This window comes from Lepisosteus platostomus, chromosome 9, assembly GCF_059453375.1.
Source record: "Lepisosteus platostomus isolate fLepPlt1 chromosome 9, fLepPlt1.hap1, whole genome shotgun sequence".
Taxonomy (NCBI): domain Eukaryota; kingdom Metazoa; phylum Chordata; class Actinopteri; order Semionotiformes; family Lepisosteidae; genus Lepisosteus; species Lepisosteus platostomus.
Window position 1 is genome coordinate 25601654 of NC_142619.1, and position 20714 is coordinate 25622367.

The 20714-nt window shown below is 37.0% G+C and overlaps 1 protein-coding gene across 6 annotated transcripts in view; it reads right to left on the minus strand.

Annotated features, from left to right (window-relative positions):
* nav3 (neuron navigator 3) overlaps positions 1 to 20714 on the minus strand; it is a 424757-nt gene that overhangs the window by 186881 nt on the left and 217162 nt on the right. The window lies entirely within an intron of this gene.

The window sequence follows — 20714 nt, forward strand, 5'->3', positions numbered from 1 at the left end:
GTCTTCTTTTAACCTAGGATTTTACTTTCCATAATTAATATTAAATATGAGTTTTTTTAAAAAGACAAACATCTAGAATAGCACCTAGATGCATGTATTTAGCCAATATATCCATGTAGATTAGATTATTTGTTAATGCTTGGTCATCAAGACATATAAATGTGAATGTAAATGCATTTTGTGTTTAGATACAGTGCTGAGTTAAGGGAACCTAGGTTTTGCCACAACTAGAGTACCACTACAAACACAAAAGTATTAATTTACTGTATGTGGTATTCCTTAGACGTGTTAATGCTTATGCAACTTCTGGGTGCTAGATAAGCATTAAAAAAATGTTGAGTCAAGTCATTTTCACCTGTGAACAAGATAAGACTTTCAGAGTTTGTATAGTTATAGGTATAGTATAGGTATACTTTTAACCATAGCTCACTCTAGTGAATACACTTTTACTATTTCCTCACAGGACCAATGAAATTAATAGGCAAAATATTGTCCAACCTTTGCAGATACACAAACAGAAATATATTATACAGTATATCATATATACAGCATTTTGACATGCACAAATTTGTTAAATATCAAAATACAAGTCATAATCTTGATAATGATAATAGGGTGATCTTGCAGAAGAAACAATCAGACCTTTTTGTTTCTAATTAGAACACTTAAAATATGAATCTGTTTAGTGACTGCAGATTGTTAATAATATGGGTCAGCAAAAACATAGTGCTTATAAGCCATACTACTACTGTGTTAACTGACCACAAGTGCAGCTTTTAAATTTCAAAAGTAATTGTTGCGTGCATTACTCTATTTTTCCTTTGTAATAGTCTTTGGCTAAAAGCCTGTTTTTATGGTCTATTACTTTAATAGTGGACAGGAATATAGTCATGTGGTATCCAGTATGCTTCCCTTTATGTAGCAAAGTAGCTGCAGTTTTTAGAAGATGCTTTAGTTAAAATCAACACAGCAGAAATTAAGGTGGGATTAAAAGATATCATAACGGAGGTAGTGGCTGAGAGGAGAATGATGTCCAAACTGGAGGCCATCATGGACAACTTCTCCCATCCCCTCTATGACAGGCTTGCAGGAATGAAGAGCACGTTCAGCAATAGACTGATTCACCCACGGTGCGACAGGGAGCGCTACAGGAGGTCATTCTTGCCGTCTGCCATAAGACTGTACAACGCATCCACCTTGCGTCTTGGCAGAGGCAACAGCGACAGTGACCTGTTTCTGGACTAAACGCATATACACATATACTGCTACATCTGTTCTCTTTCTTTTTCTTTTTCTTTTTCCCGTTTACAACCACTTTTGTGCAATATATGCCAGGGACCTGTGCAATACATTTATATTTATATTTATATCTATGGTTACATCTATATTTATATTCATACGTGTGATACGATTTTCTGTGTACTGTTCTGTTCTAGTTTCCTCTTGTGTGTCCGGACTGTGAGTAACTCTTGTATTGTATTGTATGTATTGTACTATTAGTATATAATTCGTTACACTGTGGCTGTGTTGTGTGTGTTAAGCTGCTGTTGCACTGCAATTTCCCTCACGGGATCAATAAAGTATCTATCTATCTATCTATAAAAAGATAGCATCCTTCTAAAAATGGATAAAGTAATTGATTTTATTTGACAAGCACAATTACAGGTGTAAACGGCAGACATCTTTGCTTTGAGGCACTGCAAAAAAATACATTACAAATAAAAATTTCAATACACCTTGGTTCTCAGGCATGTGAGCTTGCTATTATGACTAATATAACTTTTATTTTATTACATATACTGGCAAAGCCCTTTGACTTTTTCTATTGCAACTTGTTGCACTACTTGTTGTAGTGGTATGGACCTCTATCTTATTTATTTCAACACGAAAGACCATAGAAAAACTGAGATTTACAATGATTATTTTTACAACAGGGTATTTCCTAGAGAACATGAGAGAAGTACCTTGTCCATGGACAGAACAGCAGCATACCTCCTGAACTTTGAATCCAAGACCCTGCAGTCCAGAATCCAGAGCCATAACCACTACACCACATTTTTACCTAATTAAAAAAAAATCTAGCATACAATCCCAGCTACAGAGGAAACAAGTTTCCCGGTGTAGTGTGAACTGTAAGAACTACAGTACTTAGTCTTTAACATGACTGTGATCATAGTGAGAGCAAATAAAAAAATCTTCAATCTGTTCTTGAAAGCATATACAGTTACTGTGTGTAAGTTAAAGTACCAAACGTCTTTGTATATAGAAACGCACAGTACATCCCTCTAACAAAACTTTCTTGGCCGGTTTGCATAAGTTCTCTAAAGTGGCATGGGGATCACTTATGTGCAGTAGCTTTCAAGTCTTTCCACTGATTCTCAATAGGACTTGAGTCAGGACTTTAACTGGGCCCCTCAAGGACATTTACTTTCTTGTTCATAAGCCACTCCAGTGAAGTTCTGGCCTTGTGCTTTGGATCATTGTCCTGCTGAAAGGTGAATTTGTGTCTGCTTTAGGTCCAAAGCAGGTTTCCTGCAATATTCGCCAGTACCGCTCCTGTACGTACCCATCAGTCTTGATAAACTTTCCTTTCCCTGCTGATGAGAAGCAGAACTATAACATAATGCTGCTTCCAAAATGTTTGACAGTAGGGATAGTGTTGACGGAATGATGCACTATTTGTGTTTACATACTGTAAGATGTAACAGTTTGTATTCACATCAGAAAGTTCCAATTCTGTCTTTTCTGGCCACAACTTTTGCTAAACGTTTGCAATACACAGTAACCTACAGTAGGTTCTTTGTTTAAAACCCAATGTTAGATTTGAGATTAGTTTTTTTTAGTTCCGAACAAGCACATGTTTTTATAATGTACATTATATTGTTAACCCACTCAGCTCTGTAGTTTTTCAATATTGTTTTTGGTCTCACAGTGACATTTGTCACCATTGTCCTCGTTGCTTAACTGCCAGTATAGAAGGACAGCCTGATCTAGTGAGCAGACTGAGCTCACAGAGATTTTCACAAACCTTGATATTTTTTTGTTTCTCCTGGTCTGTATTTTTCAATAACTTGATCCATAACTTTAAAAGTTTGCTTGAAAGTCTCTATCTGACTAAGAAACCCAATAGAGACATTTTATTCTGTAATCATGAGAACCATTACTCTGTCGACAGACAGAAGCAACTCAATGTAGTGTGTGGCTTGTGATGTTAAATCTGTGCTACAAATTTGTTTGCCAGAGCAAAGTGTTTCAGTACTTTTGCGATCATAACCTTTCCATTTCTCCTTTATATTATCAACTTCTTTTTTTATTTTTTTTTCATTGAAATTGTGAAAATTGTTCAAGGGTCTGAATTCACTTGAAAGGTCCCATACTTAGTGTCAAAGGAAACCTATCACTCTACATATGCAATTAAGTTTAATGAAAAAAGTACACAAATTCTGGATATCGAATACATTTTTTGCTGCCATTTGATTAATCATTCATTCATGACACATTTGAGTGACATTAACTGTTGTATAAATAATCTCATCAGATTTGAATGCACAAGAGATATGGTGATTTAAACTACTGAAAGTCAATTCTAAAGAAAATCAAGCAAGAAAAACAAAGAAGGCAACCGATATGTCTTAAAACAACAGACCCTTTGTGTCATTGACAAGTTGAAGCAACATCTGAGATGGACTCGTCAGCAGTGGAGTTTTTTTTTAATGATGAATCAAGTTTTGTGTAGATTCTCTTAATGGACATAAATGTGCAGTAAGATACACTATTCATTGATAAAACAGACAAATCTGTGGATTGACTTATGAGTACATATCCATTCTCTAGAGTACTTCAATTGTAATGATTGATGGGAACCTGATTCTATTGATTAAGTCATGGGACCTCACTTACTGTCCTTTCAGTAGGCTCATCCCTCGATGACAATATTACAGCAGAAGAATACTTTCCTGCAAGATGAAAATGTGCGTTGCCTTCAATGCGTGTACTTGCTAATACAGCTCACAATCATGTCTTTGAGATCTTAAATTTGCAAAAAAAGTCAGTGGTAACTCACAATCTATCATTAAGGACTAATATCCACAAGCTACATACGTTTAAAAAATATTGCCAGAATTATTTAAATAAAGACGTACTATACCAGAATTGTTTTTGCTACAAATGAAAAATATGATTTATGCATAAAAAACACAGTCTCAATTTTTTGTTGAAAGATTATATAAATGAGTTTTCAAACTAAGAATCTCATCTCCATGTGGATTCTTGTATAGCTGAAATGGCAAGATACTGTATTTTATTCAGCATGCCAAAAGCAGTCAGTCAGACACATGATGAATGCTCAGAAAAGATGGGCTACCTGCTTGTAAGAAAGTAGCGACGGTGTGTCTTTTAAAAAGTGAAAAGACTAATATCTAAGCTACATTAAACATTGAACTAAATGATTACACCCGGAACACTGTTGCCACACACACTGGTAAGCACATTAAAAAGGACACTAGGGAATTACTGTAACACATTTTTCTGTCTATAAAGACATCAAGTAAATGATTTAGTTTTCAAAAAGGAGGCATTGGTGAGTAAAAATGTAAATCCAGCATGAAAATGTTTGATATCAGTACACATCAGTTCTTGAGTGCTCACAAAGTCAGTTTTGAAAGCTGTTTTGAACTGTCATTCAGTTGTAAGTTATTCAGGTTTCACGAGATCTTCATAATTCTGTTCTCATGACTTTCTCTTAAACATATTATACTCATTTAATAATATCAACCATTAAATGTACATTGTCTTGCTCTCAAAAGCTTCAAGACAAGACAGGAATGTATTCAGACTTTTTACATTATTTCATCTTGTATTTTTTAGGCTGGCAGTGTGCCTCGGTAATTAGTGCCACATGTAAACATTTAAGTGATCCTCACATCTCTTTGACCGTAGAAAGAAGATAATTCAAAATAAAAGGGAACAGGTGGCACTTCATGTATACATGCTGACAAGCAGCCGATTTTGGAAGTATAGCCAATGCTGGCTGTTTGCTTTCAGCATAACTTTAGTACTACATGGTTCAATGGCTTCTTGGGTCTATTTTGCACTTCATGTGATACAAAGACACAATTTCTATATGGTGTTCTTTGGCAAACAAAGCACTTCAAGACAGTTCCATTTAAAGAAGCTGTATAAAATAGTTTATTTTAATTATTTCATTACAAAATTACTAATAATATATTAATAAAAAGGTGAATAGAATCATTCTTTAACATCATCTTGCTACAAGTTTTATCTAGTGTTACCTACTGTACTTTATCAACTTTTTCAATTTCACTATACAAATAGTGAAATTGAATGCAGTCATTTTCAAGCAATCATCTTCTTAAGTGCAGCAATGTTTCCACCTGACTGACAACACTTGCACATGTTTGAGAAACAACATCTACAGAGGCCTCCAGGAGGCATTTCCCCCACAGCTGTGATCAATGTCAGACAGACAACAGCCTTGAAGAAACACCTGTACTGCACTCACTGGAAACAGACATCCTAAAAGTAAGGACAGTGGATTTTACGTGTACAGTATATGCAGAGAATGTAAAGAGACTGCTCAGCACGTTAACAGCAACTTAATAATTACATTCTAAAAACAATATATTCCATAACTTAAGCAAAAATTCTAAGAGACTGTTGTTCTAATATACTGTATCTATGAACAGTATGTGAATATTAATAGCACAATCCTAGGTCTAACTGTACTGTATATTCTGGAATACAAATATATTACAAACACTGGGTTCCAATGTTTATTCTCTGTGCTGTCATGATAACCAAATAGCATGAGATGTTTCTCAGACTGCTAGTGTGAGCTTTTCTTATTGCATATCTGGAAGTTAAGTCCCATTTACAGTACACTGTCTGTTCACACACTGGCAAAAATCTTAACTATTTAAGATAACTATTTGTATGGGTACCTGATGTACCCATCTTGCTACCCCCAACATTTGAACTTGTATTCTCTAACTTGCGCTTGTTTAAAGAGAGAGCCTGCCAAAGACTCAAACGCTGCAATTTTCCATATGTCTCAACTGTCTTGTTTCCTCCCACATTCCAAAGTCATACTGGCAGGTTAATTGGTTTCTGGGAAAATTGGCCCTGGTGTGAGTGTCTGTGACTGTCTGTTCCCTATGATTGACTGGTGTCCTCTCCAGGGTGTATCATGCCTTGTGCCTGTTGCTTGCTGGGATAGGTTACGGCTACCCTGCAACCTTAAATTGGACAAAGCAGTTAGAAATTGGATGGATGGATAATAGTCTTCTTTTTTTGCTCCAGATGACAACTCCAAACCATTTGTTGGGGGAGAAATTCCACCAGCAGGCTTTTGCAGGATATTTTGAGTTTAAAATCTTCTGATTCACTCAATTTTTTAATGGTCTGCTGTCTTGATCATTCTAATTATGCCACCGTTACCACAGCCTAGCCCAAGAAGACTCAGCAATGTGCCACCTACAATACAGTACTTCATCGATGAAAGATGTCCTCCAGCCTCTTTGATTAGCAGCTTATAAATCTTTCTCAATCTTTCTGCTCTTTTGGGAGAGAATTTGTATTAAAATAGATTGAAGAAGGGGGTGTTTTTTGTTTCCAGATGTTACTTTCATCCGTGTTTTACATACATTGTTTAAATGCAGCACAATTCATAACATCATAAGACAGATCACATTCTTGAAGGTTTTAGATCAAAGTATTACTTTTCACATTTTTTAAGAAAAGGAAATAAGTCTTTAACAAACAAAGAACAAAAGAACTCGCTAGAGCACCATTTTAATATGGTTTGCCAACACTATGTACAATATTGCAAAGCCCACTTTAATAACTATTGCCCAAAGACGCTGATCACTGCACAAAACAAAATCAAATAAGAACAGATGAAATGGAAACTACATTATTTTTGGATGTATCCGAAAATACTATTGTATTTTACAGCAAACATATTTATGCCTTTCCAGCCAATACAGTTTAAAAAGCTTCAAACTACAGTAAACCCATATATGGAAAATCTAACAATGAATTCACTGTATTAGCAAATCACATTCTAAACTATTTTGTGATTTTCAAAATTAAGCCTAGCCTTGCTGGAAATCAGTGAGAGAGAAATGAGAACCTGTTGATCATGTACTGTATGCTCAGCATATTCAGAGATCTATGGGACAGTTTAAACTGTCTAGAAATGCCTGCTTCCAATTCACAGCAATGAAATGTACTGCTGTACAATATACTGTATTACTATGGGACTCTGTCACTATAAGAAAAGTAGATTTTATTCAGTGCAACCTCTACAAGTATTGAATAAATAATACATCTAAAGTGTACACTTACAATGCTCAAAAAGTGTCAGAAGCTACAGCTGACAAATTTCTTTCTTTTTTTGCCTGCTTGAATGTTCCAGGGTTTTTCTTTCTTGACATGTTACTTCTTGGACATCTTTACTTCCTGGTGTGCCATTTGAGCCAATAACAATGTATTTCAAAATCTAAAGCAATATTATTATTTTTATTCCCCTCTCTATCGAGGCTGGTATAGTTGCCTTAGCCTTCCATTTTGGTAATTTTTAATGTCATCCCAGGATCGCATATCAAGATAATTTCATGATAACATGAAAAATTCCGACCAACACTATTTTACTAATTAGACCTTTATCCATGCCATAGCCAATCAAAACATTCTTAAATTGGTTGTCAGACTACAGAGTCTGGCTGTTTTGGTATCTGGTGCCTTTTCTTCACAGATGGGTGCAAATCCACTGTGTTATTAAAGGATCGTCGCAACTGAAAACATCTTACGTTTGTCCAGGGCTGACTCAGTAAGATCTGAGGAATGAATGGAAAATCATCGATCCCTTTAAGTACATCTTCAATCACAGTATTCAATAAAAAACTCCAAATCTACATCACCACAGGAATTTTGTTTTTGACTAACATGTTTGAAAACGAGCAAACAGCTGCCCCCATTTTCTACATGCTAGGCTTTACTTCAGTGAGGAGACTAAGGTCAGGGCACTGTAAGGAAACCAATCAGCTGTCCTTGTCTCTGCCTCCTTATCTCTCTCCTTTTCAAACATTTCACAAAGCATTTTAGACTCTATGAGCACAGGGTTTTAAGGCTGAATGTCAACATCTGCTTAAGTCTCTGAAAAAACTTGGAAAGCCATCATAACCTTTATAAAAAACCTCCAATGAGTTTGTGAACCCGCACTAAAGAAGTATGCCAAGATAACTTGGGGAAAAAAGGAGGGAAAAAAATCACATTCATTCCTCTTAATGAGTTTCACTGAAGCTGTTCACATAGTTATAGGTATGTTAACTGCAAACATAATTGTTTTTTTCCCTTTATTTTTTGTTCCCAATTTTAATGTCTTAAACAATGTGAAGACCAATTCATTTAAAGGAAACTTTTGCAAACAAAAACAGATGAAAGATTTGCACTGTGATATTGGAGGCTAAGTATATTTGTTTGCCAAAAAAGCAGGATATCCAACTTTGGCAAACACAAACTTCCTTTCATCACCCTGGGTACCTTTCTGTGTCTGTAAAACTTTATAAACCACTTGCATGACACTTGAAAAGTGTCTGAACTGCACAATTACGATACCCTCTAATGTCCTTGGTTTACAACATTTTCCAGTAATTTGTTTATTCTTTTTTCTTTTGAGTACCTAAACTGCTTGCATGGCCAACATTCCCAAGCACTGTTATGTAACCTCTAGCTATATTAAAATGGCACGGTTTGGCTGTGGTTTATATAGCCATTTAGAAAGGAAAAACTAGGTGTGCCACACAATAAAAATACCTGATGCTTGCCAAGAGGGGAACAGGAACCATCACAATATTGGTTGAAATTACGAAGAATAAAAACAGCTAGTGTTTTAAAAGGTAGCAGCTTTGGCCCTGAGGCAATGTGCTACTATAGTGCAAAACCTGGGGGAAAGGCATGTTCTGTTAAAGCATAGCTAACAAATCACATTACTGGTAATACTCTGAGACATTCCATAATATTCTCTGTCTGTTAAAGACATCCTTTAAGAATTTTCAACTATTAAAAACAAAATCGAACAGACTTTTGTGCCTTCTCAAAGGAAAAGACATGGATTTTTTTCATGTGCACACCTAATTAAGTTTAATAATAACTTGAGTGTATAAAACATTGTGTCAGCATGTGTTAAAAGTGAATTATCTTCTCTATTTAACAACCAAATGATTAAATTCTGTTGGGGTGAATTGGCCAAAACTAAGTACACCTCCTGTGTAGTTTCTCATATTCCTATTACTCATGGGGACAATTGTGAAACAGGATTAATTTAGCCAACTAAGTTTAGGGATTTCATGGTCTGGAATTCTTAGTGTGGGAATTCTGAACATTTATTTAGTCAAACGGATGTCAGATATTCAACAGGGATAGTTAAGTAACTTTTTAAAATCCAAGCGTGGGAGTTGATAAGTTTAGCTGTGGCCACTCTGTATAAAGATCTTGGAAGTGTGTACTAAATGATTTGACAATTGTGTCCTTTTTTCAGCAGTGCTGAGCTTCATTTCAAATCCAAAAACAAAACCCATGATGTTCATATTTAGTACAGCATGGCATTTCTTAATTCAACATTTCTGTAGTTGATTCCCCTAACAACAACTGTCCAAACTGGAAAAGTAAAAAAGAATGTGAAGGAAAAATATTTTTTTGTATGTATACCAACTACAATGCCCATGTTTTTCTCTAGGACAATTTTACTAAACTCACAAATGTGTGATGCATTAGCATCAGTTTCAGTGGAATATTATGGCAATACTAAAAATGTGCTTTTTTACATTAGGAAACTCTTAACACATACTGTAAGTGTATATACATCTACTGTATAACAATGTGCAGAGATGACGGCTGGAAAAGCCAAAAGGAGTGAAGAAAAACACAGATCTTTGAAAAAGAGCTCTGTATTGAAAATCTTTTGGACATAGAATTCTAAAAGCAGGTTCAATGTCTACTTTGTGACCCCCACTGAAAGTGCTGTTTATGAAGTAAAACCTAAAAGAGGCCCAGCACTTCTGAGAATTCAAGGTTTGACTTCTCAGTATAAGATGTACAGAACTACCACCTCGCTCCACAGCTTCACTTAGCCCCATTTAACACAAAATGACTCCACTTTCTTTCCCAACACACCAGTAGCTACAGTGTAATAAACTGCTAAAGATAAACTTGAAGTGTAAAGCATTACTTAAACGTTAAAAAAAAAACGTTTTACCTTTGACTAAACTCCATGGCTGCTGCACATTTTAGCAGCATTCCTGTATGTGTGCCAGTATTCTTTAATCCACACATTGCAATGTTTCGTTTTTTAAAATAACACTCCTTTTGCAAAAGGGAAATTCATTTCAGTACGAGCTTATCTTGAACAAGGAAAAGGAAGACATTTTACAACCCCCCTTTGTATTTTTTGAGTAGGATTTCTGCTTCTGTATGATTCCCAATAAATACACTGTAAGCTAGAGGCATGTTTAGATCAAAGCCAACCAACACAGACCCATATGAGCAAGTTCACCCACTTGTAACAATGTGTTTTTAATTCTCAAACCCTCTTCCCTTTGTAGCCTAATTAAAACAGTTTGACTTTAGATTACTGAAATATTAAGTTCCTTAACATCCAGAGCTTTTGCATTCAGTGCCAGCAAGCTCCCTTTGCTCAGTCATTCCCTTCAAGAACCATATGCAGACCTATTAAGGTTTAAAACCTGAATTAGGTACCTGCAGCTGCTTTCAATATTCTGACCGTTAAATTCTCTGATCCACATCTTCTTTGAATGAAGTGCTGTTTAATGTTGCCAAGCAACACAAGTATGCCAGTACTGTATTCAGAATTTCAAAAGTTTTTTTTCCCTCTTCTTTATCAGTGGGTTACAGACTGAAGGGTCATGTCCTCCAGAAAGGTGGGAACTAGATCTTTTAAACATGAACCGTCTTATCCTCTGGGCTATAGCCAACAAATGCAGTAGACAGTTTAAAAGTGTCTTCAAGCACCATAAATCACGAGTTACAACCTTAAAGAAAAAGGAAAACTGAGTAAAACCTTAGCCCATTCACCTTTGAAAAGGCAGGAACACACAAAACCGAGACAGGAAAAGCAGGTTTTCAAATTATGTAGAAAAAAGAAACTCACAAATCCATCAATCAGAAAATAGTGTCAGACCTCATAACCGAGAAAACCTCTCTTCCAACATATAATAAATATATATTATCATTTATATTGCCTGACTACAGGAGAGGAAATTTTACCTGTGTTCTGAACATTTCAGACTAAACCTCCTTTCTAGAGGCACTCTTCATATAAAATTAATCTATGCTGAGAGCAGGTTGACAAAGGAAGACAGAGGAAACTTCTACCTACAGTCAGGATATGTGTAAAAGCAGCATGTTCCACAAGGCTTTCATTTCTCTATCTTCTGTCCCCAGTTCTGACACATAGGCCTTGATGGTACAATCCCTTTAAAATGGTGACCACTTCACTTTTTCTTGCCATAATCTTGAGTCTCGAGGTGGGGACTTGTCATTTGCGTTTACTGTCCCCAAAAGATCTACAGTTCCTTACCTTAACAACTACAAACCCATGTCCCTTCAGTTGTCATAATTATTAACTTTTGAAGCATCTCATACATAAGGCATTTAACATCTGTTAACAATCCGCACCTTGACCCCTCCAGTTCACATACTGTACTGTTCACACAGATCTGTGCACATCAGTTACATTTTACAACATCTAGAATCTGTTAATACCTGTGCTAGAATCCTCTTTACAGGTTAACATTTAATAATTTTTAACATTATCACCCTGTAGAAACCTATTGATATATTTTAAACTTCTCAGAACTAATTACATCATATCTCTGAATCCTCTACTTTCTCCAAGATTGCCCCCAAATGGTGACATTTAATTGAATATTATCCAGACTAATTCTATTAAAGACTGGTGTTCCCGGGAGAAGCTGTCAAATGGGCTGAAAAGACAGGCCAAATGGCTTCCGCTCGTTTGTAACTGTTCTAATGATGTGGTCTTTTCCCACTTCCGTATTGTAGAAAATTACTGTTTCCACTCAGGAGTGCCGCACAAGGCCTAGAACACAGGTGGATTGGTGTTCAGGCAACACAGTGCTCCATGTGAGAAAAAGTAAAGAAAGTAACTATGACAACATGAAAAATAAGACCCAAGGGAAGGCTTCGGCATACTTAAGTTGACAGAATCAAGATTTTTAATTATTTCAAATTTATTTGCACTGTCATCCCCACTAATCTTCAATGAAGGGACATCAATGTTTATATATTATGTAATATTCTATACAATATGCATGGAATCAAATGTTTTATACAATCTTATTCACCTTAAATGCAATGTTTGTTTGCAAGCATAATATTGTGTAAACAGTTGCTTCCCTCACAACTCTTGCTCACCTGCTGCAATTGATTGCTGCTTTCATCATTATTATATTATTTTATCTGCATCCATATTTCCATCACTCTCTGGCTAGAAGATTCCTTTAAAGGGATTTTGGATATAAACTATTAGGGGATATAAATCCAGCAGCCATATCACCCTGCAACTCACAACTGGCAACCCACTGAAGCTAAGCAGGTGTGAGCCTGGTCAGTACATGGATGAGAGACCTCCTGGGGAAAAACTAAGGTTGCTGCTGGAAGAGGTGTTAGTGGGGCCAGCAGGGGGCACTCACCCTGTGGTCCATGTGGGTCCTAATGCCCCAGTATAGTGACGGGGACACTATACTGTAAACAGGTCCCGTCCTTCGGATGAGACGTAAAACTAAGGTCCCTACTTTCTGTGGTCATTAAAAATCCCAGGGCGTTTCTCGAAAAGAGTAGGGGAGTAACCCCGGCGTCCTGGCCAACTTTCCCATTGGCCCTTACCAATCAAAGCCTCCTATTAATCCCCATTTATGAATTGGCTTCATTACTCTGCTCTCCACCCCACCGATAGCTGATGTGTGGTGAGCGTTTTGGCGCACTATGGCTGCCGTCGCATCATCCAGGTGCATGCTGCACATTGGTGGTGGTGGAGGGGAGTCCTCATTACCTGAAAAGCGCTATATAAGTGTAAGCAATTATAATTATTATTATTATAAAATGGATATAAATCAGTTAATATTCATGAGGGTGGTTGGTTGCTGCATCAGCATGCGTAGGCTGCAAAGGAACAAGTAATAGGTTAATTCAATGCTGAAAAAAAGAAGAGAGAAAACACAACGTTTTGGCCGTGGAGCCTTCTTCAGGTGTGAGACAAGGCCTCGTCTCTCTCACACCTGAAGAAGGCTCCATGGCCGAAACGCTGTGTTTTCTCTCTTCCTTTTTTCAGGATGGAATAAACCTATTACTTGTTCAGTTAATATTCATGTTTAACCTCAGCCACAGGACTGATTCAATCTGCTGTGTGCCATTCTAATAAGTACTGTACACAAATGTTTTTTATGTTTTTTTTAAATTAAAATGCATGCCCTGCAACACGCTGCAATAGCCTGGATAGGCTCTGGCTCTCCCACAACCCTGAACTGAAAGAGGTGGTTAGATAACGGATGGATGGATAGATTAAAATGTACAGTACAACGGAATTTGAGATTAAAAATGAAGACAAAGTTTCCGAGAAACAGCCCTGGCAAAATCACAAACAGTGCACAACGGAAAGGGACTACAAACAAAGAATAATAATGTTATTATACATCAAAGCCCATGGCAATACACAAACTTAGCATATCTGCCACTGGGTTTTTGTTTGTTATTCAGCAGTATGCAATAGTGATTTTTCTGAGACACAAGTTTTGAACCTATTAAGATAATCTAAGGCCCCAGGAGAGTGGCAGGAGTAAAAAATAATGTTTAATTACAGCATTAACCCACTTCAATGAGAAAGCGATTATGTCAAGTGTTAAAATGGAAATGATCTCCTGTGTTTAAGATGGAGCAAGTTTCTCATGCAGGAATTATTGCAAAGTACAATGGAGCTGAGTTATACGTGACCCCTGAAGGAAAAGATATACAGAAAGAAAAAAAAGAACACTTGTGCTCCCATTAATTACCCCCACTCTACTGGATACCATAACCTTGTGCCCTGTGCAATGAAACAAACCCTGTGCTCTAATGAAGTCTTGTTTAATTGCTCTCATTTATCCAACAAGAGTCTGCATCTAAACAGCAGAGGTCAGCTGCCAGCATGTGCCTTCCCAGACAATGCCTCACTGAATTCCACTGCCTCTGAACTCTATCAACCATAAACAGCTCACAACAAATTGTGGGAAATGACCTTCACCTCACCTCATTTTCTTTCTTCACCGATCAGTCATTCTGCAGTATGTTATATATAAGAAAATGCACCGTATATCCCACAGCATATAATAATTAAGGTATTCAAAAGTTTTCCTTACACACTGCTATTGTTGAGGCCCTTGTTCCATTTAGTCCACTAAAGAACTGGAAATCTACAGATGTCAGCAGTCGGAAATATGTTCTTATCCTCTGAGGTTTTACAGGCATACAGAAAAAGAAAGACAGTAAGCCATCCACACTGGAACCTGTATCAAATGCACTCTAGAAAATCAAACGACATAGGGACTGAACAATAAGGAACATAATCCTAGTTCTATGACTATGTTGTACATAGTAAATGACAGAATAAAAAAGTATCACTCACATTCAAGGAGCGTGTTGGGAGTCTCAACTACACAGAGCAGAAGTAGAGCCCACCTTCTTGAACAACAATTATTTTTCTGATTAAAAGATGAAAATGAAAATGTAAAGGAAAGGGTTAACAAAATAACTCCTTCAAACTGTTTTGGCTGACCCTTGAGTTGCATATTTACTCTAAAGCTCAATGGCCAGGAAATCCCATAATTGTGCTGCTGGTGAGTAAAAGCTACACACAGGTCACTGTATATAACATCTTACTCAGAGCCCCTGACTAATGCAGAGCCTGAGTCACACTGCCTTTTTCCCGCTCTGGTCAACTTTACAGCACTCAGTGGGATGTCAGCTATCTATTCCAGGCCATTTTGATTACTAATTAGCCTTGTATTGTGGTTTTACAGATGTGCCCTGGAAAAATCAAATCCTGATGCATAACAGGAAGAGTACAGGGCCAAATACTGCAAAGTTGCAGCAGCACGCCGCAATCAAGACAGCAACAGACCCAGGTGTTAGACTTCCATGCTAGTTTAATAAACAAATCTTCAAAGAAAGAGAACCGCGTGATTAAGAGTGTGCTGGATCAGGACTGGCTTCAGTGGAGCACATGCATTAATCCTCCACGCTTGCGTTTTTAATCTAATGCAATGGTACTGGTTTGTATTTTATGAGATTAAGGAACAAACAAGTCACAGAAGAAGGGATTTTTTATGAAGATCATTTAATTTCTTTACCTTTGAATTTACAGTAACTAGAACTCTAAGCAATGGGAGCTTACAGGTTCACTCAACAGAGACAAAAAAGCACTTATGCATCCAAGAGGTAGATCTTATACCTACAACCAGAAGCTGCCAACAGTTAATAGTTCAAAATATACTGTAGAAATGTTGAACAGATTATTTGCTCTCTGCACATTTATATGTTTATTAAAGTTCATTTCATTCTAACAAATGGGAAGCTTTTTGGTGAACTATTTAAGATGGAAGACTGAATATGTGGTTCTACAACCTCATATATACAGCATGTCATATATAAATACATGGGTACAGTTCCAATTTATTTCTGGAGATTTAATAACATCATTTGTCACTAATAATCACTGAAATCCTACGTGCACTCTAGTTGTTCAGCATGTACAACAGGAAATTTCATAAATCCTTTTTTAGGACTATACCCTTTTCCTCCTCATATTTTTCTTCCTGTTTTATTACAGTTTCAACCTGGCTGTGTAGCTCTACTAGCTATATTTAACTGACTCAGCCATACTGTAAACAACATTATTTCTCTGTTTCCCTCTTGATGCTTAAAGCAACATGCCTCTGTGTTGGATCTGCAACACCCAGCAAAGAAAGAAAAAGAAAACAAACATGAGATTTTAGTATTTATTTTATTATTCGGCCCTGTATAAGGAGCTCCTTCTGAAGTCTGATTTGCAGCTTTCAAATAATTAAATTTTAGAATGATGTTGTATTTAAACCTCATTTATCTTCATATCAGGATGAATCATGCTACCTGTTAGTCAACAGGTAGACGCTCTCTATGTTCAAATGGAACACATGTCAATGCATAATAAAGTCCATGGAGTGAAGGAGTGATGGGAAAAACTGTACATGATTACAAGACAAGGTATAAATGCTGTTCTCTCTTTTTTTTTAAAAGTACAGTTCCCTTCTTTCTTCAGAATATGCTGAAGAAATGCTAAAGAGATGGATGTTTCATCGTACCATACTTCAAGAAAATAAAGATCCAAATACAGTTCTTCAGTTGTTGCTCTATGCACTTTTACATAAAAGTAAACTGCATGTACGGTACTATACTGTGTAACAATGTACACTTGAAATTGTACAAGTTGCTTTTAATTTTCTGTTGTTGTTTTTGTTTTTTAACTCTGTTACGGTTGACCATAATTGTCTGCTGTTCCAAGAATCAGCTGGCATCCTCTAGTATGTTCTCTGGCAGCCACTTCTTTTTAAACAGCAACACTGGAACAATTCTCAGACATTCTGGAAGATGACTCCTGAGTTCTTCCAGGGGCCCTGTCGCTTAGGGTTGCGAAGATGTGATGAGTCAAAACAATCACAGAATCTTTTTTTCTGCTCTAGCTCATTCTGTGGTTGAAGAGACCTTTGCTTTGATGCAGTCATTATTCAGGTGGAACCTTGATTTCACTTTTCCCATCCCTGTTCCCTGTCCCTAAAACATAACGCACTTCTCAACCTGACTGTTTGTTATTTCAGATTACAGTAAGTAAACCTTCAACAAGACCACCACTGACAATCATCCCTCTATACTTGTGGGAATGACATCCAACCTTAAGTTGAAATCTTGTACTACCAGGCTTCCAATTATCCTTAACACTGTTTCAACACAAACTGTTAACATTGGTTATATTCTCCACCCTGAATTTAAGCAATTCACTGCAACTGATGTTTTTTTTTTTAATCTGGTAATTCTCAATTGTACTGTACAAGTCAATTTATATGTCAACCACACCTTAATCTTGTTCACTGCTTTGTTAATCAACTGAAATGGTGAAAGGATTTTTTTTCTTTGGAAGGTACAGCATTACCGTTCTTGTATGACAAGCAGATTCTCCTTCTCCCTTTTTATGCCTTATGCATAATGAAATAAAATGGACAGGTTTCAGAAAAAGAAAACAATGGGCTACATATTGTACATTCACTTAAAATTAAACAAAATTCAAAATGCAATTGCAACCCTGGTGAGATTATAAACAACTACGTTATTCCAGTAATTGATAAATCCATTATGTTCGCAAAGTCTGTAGAGTTTCTAATTGTATACAACACAAACCTCGCTTTTCTGCCCTCATCTCTTTCAGGTTGGCTATTTTCTTTAATATAATTGAAAAGAGAAGAGATAGCAATTGTATTATTTTGTATTTCTAGATTTGCTTAAAGCTGAGGCAGTCAATGCAGAGACAGATGGTGTGTAATACAGTTAATCTGTTACTGGGGCTAGGGAGAAGTGTTATCTCTTGGCTACAGAAAATTTGTCATAACACAGGATACTGGTGTGCTAAATCAGCCAAACAGCACAAGAGGCATCCTCCTGAAGAAGAAGGCAGATTTCAGCAATCTCCGCACATCATTGCCTTTCTGTCTAGAGTGACGGCATGGAGTCTGCAAATATTAACCCAGTCTGCATTTTATTGTTTCTTTTCCCTTTTTTCACATGTTTTAGTTTTATCCCATTTTCTCCTCAATGAGGAAAGCTCATGTTCCGGTTCACCTTCCCACAACAGGTGTGAAGATACATCTCTTACATTCCATCTGCTATCAAAACCCAGACAGATGCATTGTTTAGATTGGCTGTGTGGGATTAAAAAAACAGTACAGTATGTTACAGAGGTATTCAACCAAGAAAGGCAAAGCACAGATCTTGTAATCCCTGCCAGGTTTCACAAGTCACGTCCTCAAAGAACATTTCTGCACTGTCAAGAGATGATTGAACAATGTTTTCCCCGTGGGTCCCAAGTAAAAATAAACGTTATGACCGGTGGTCATACAAGAGATGTCCCAACTTCAGCTCACAGCAGTCACAATGGTGGTGTAGGAAGGTGCACTACTAAGGGAGACAGTCTGTTACATAAGCAGTGCAGACAACAGTCTTTGTTCATATGTCTCCAGCACTTACAAACCACAAGTACTCTAGATTAAGTGAAAGATATGCCTTGTGATTGATTGCTTAAAATTCTTATTTCTGTAGTATTTAACTCTTAAAACACACATCATGTCTGACATGTATTTGCATTTTGCATCAGCACAGTATCTAAGTTTTATTTAAGAAAAGCAACATCTGGTGAGATCTCTTCTCCATCAGAGCAAATGTTTCTTTTTACAGACAAAAATGAGATGATGAAGTACGATCCCCAATAAGAGTGCAGGTGCTACTACCGAGAAGAGACATCACACTGTCACACATGAATTACCACCCCCAGCATCTCAAATATACTCAGGGCTATATTCACATTGTAAATACTACACCTGGGTGGAAAGCTTTTGTTTCTCTAAGAAAATACCATATTTTTCCTCATATTTTACAATAAACATGCTGAGACATTAAATCAAAATGCACGGGTACAAACGTACAAAATGTAAATGTACATTCTTACAAAAAATAGCACAATGATAAATGTTTTGCACTCAAATCATTTTTGCCTACTCACCTACTTTAAACTGAGTTGAAAGATAATAATAATATAAATAATAATAATTGCTTACACTTGCAGTATATCGTGCTTTTCTAGACACTCCACTCAAAGCACTTTACAGGTAATAGGGACTCCCCTCCACCCCCACCAATGTGCAGCCCCACCTGGATAATGCAACAGCAGCCATAGTGCGCCAGTACTCTCACCACACATCAGCTATCAGTGGGAAGGAGAACAGTGTGATGAAGCCAGTTCATAAATCAGGATTATTAGGAGGCCATGATTGGCAAAGGCCAATGGGAAATTTGGCCAGAATGCCAGGTTAACACCCCTACTCTTTTCAAGAAACACCCTGGGATTTTTAATGACCAAAGAGAGTCAGGACCTCGGTTTTCTGTCTCATCTGAAGGACGGCGCCTTTTTACAGTATATTGTCACCGTCACTGTGGACCCACACAGACCACAGGATGAGCAGCATCCCCCTGCTGGCCCCACTAAAACCTCTTCCAGCATCAACCTCTCCCATCCAGGTACTGACCAGGCTCACACCTGCCTAGCTTCAGTGTATACCTTTACAAATACATGCTGAAAGTCCATAGCGCTGTGCAATTTCTTTAACAGGTTTATATAGCCCAATCCTTGAAAGCATATTAAGTTGCATGGCCATGAAATTCTCAAGAGAAGAATATAAATAGCCAACATGTTCCGTGTCAGCTTTCATAATTAAGTAAGTTAATAACTATTAGCAATAACAATAATTATTTCCTGAGTTAAATCAAGGCAGTCATGTGATTTTAGCTTTGTACTTTCAATTAGATTTTAGCATAACAAAAAACATTAACAGAATATTATGCAAGCAAAAAGTATTTTTCTTTTCCTCAGAGCAGTCTGCTGTATTACACTGTATTGTGTATCTAAGGACCAAAATAGTTCCAAATAGTTTGTCCTTATTTTCTTTCATATCATGTAATTAATCAATCTTCAAAATTTAGTTCAATCAAAGTGTCATTTTCACCTCACACCCAACAAAATACTGTCAATCTTTCAGTGGCGGGAATAAAAATGTTCTGCACTCTATGTTGTCAAGACAGGGGTTACTTTGAGAAGAAGATATCCTAATTAACAATGGCTAATTGTCATTTGCAGGACAAGCTATAACAGGCTGTACACTTCTAAAGGATCATAACAAGAGCCACCTTCACCACAGGCTAAATGTAAGAGCAGGGGGGCCTGTTAGGTTCACCTTTCGGTAAGTACAAGACATGCAACTTTCACTTGTAGTTAACGCACTGTAAGTGAAACCAGCACTATCAAAGAGGTAGTTAAAATAAGGTTAATAATAAAAAGGGTTTTCATTTTCTCTGTTCTAGTACCGAACAGGGTAAGTAACCCCTTAATTGGCACCTCTATGGATACGGTATACTGATCCAAAAGTGGTCTGTCGGTGCTACAGCTTTGATGTTGTACACATTCCCTTGAAGGCAAAAAAAAGAAGCCATTGTGCTAAGCTTGGTTAATGTGTGAAAGGTTGTGAACTCTCCGGGAATCAAAAGGTAAATGAGACAACCACCGGGGCTGCTACATAAACAGGAAAGTATGTTTATTTTATCAGGTAAAGTGCAGGACACCACAACTGAAAGCTTTTTTTTTTTCCTGATTTTGACACCTCCACCCTAAGCTCTGTGGCTACTCCTGCTCCAGCTAAATACAGCACAACATTATTAAAGAATCTAAATACTTGGCATCAGCTGTCTTATATGGTAAAGCACTTAGTAAGACGGTATGCACCCGTCATTTGTCAGCCACTCCTGGTAGGAATGTTTAATAAATG